We start from the raw sequence: 230 nt of genomic DNA, 5'->3' as shown, positions 1-230 counted from the left end.
GAGGTCCCCATTAGCCTTACCTGAGGCGTAATTGGAGGGCGCAGATCGCCGCGGTGCCCGATGACCTCCACAACGGCGAGCGGGCCAAAAAGGGATTGTTACAATGGCTACATTTTCCCTTTTTCCCCCTCCTTAAACGCCCACCACGTTTTCCCCGCGCCCTCTTCTGGACCTCGCGTCCCTTCTCCAGCTGCTTTAATGAAAATGACATATGTGTAAACTGAAAGTAA

Source organism: Penaeus monodon, chromosome 25, assembly GCF_015228065.2.
Source record: "Penaeus monodon isolate SGIC_2016 chromosome 25, NSTDA_Pmon_1, whole genome shotgun sequence".
NCBI lineage: Eukaryota > Metazoa > Arthropoda > Malacostraca > Decapoda > Penaeidae > Penaeus > Penaeus monodon.
Note: the sequence above shows the minus strand (reverse complement) of the source record.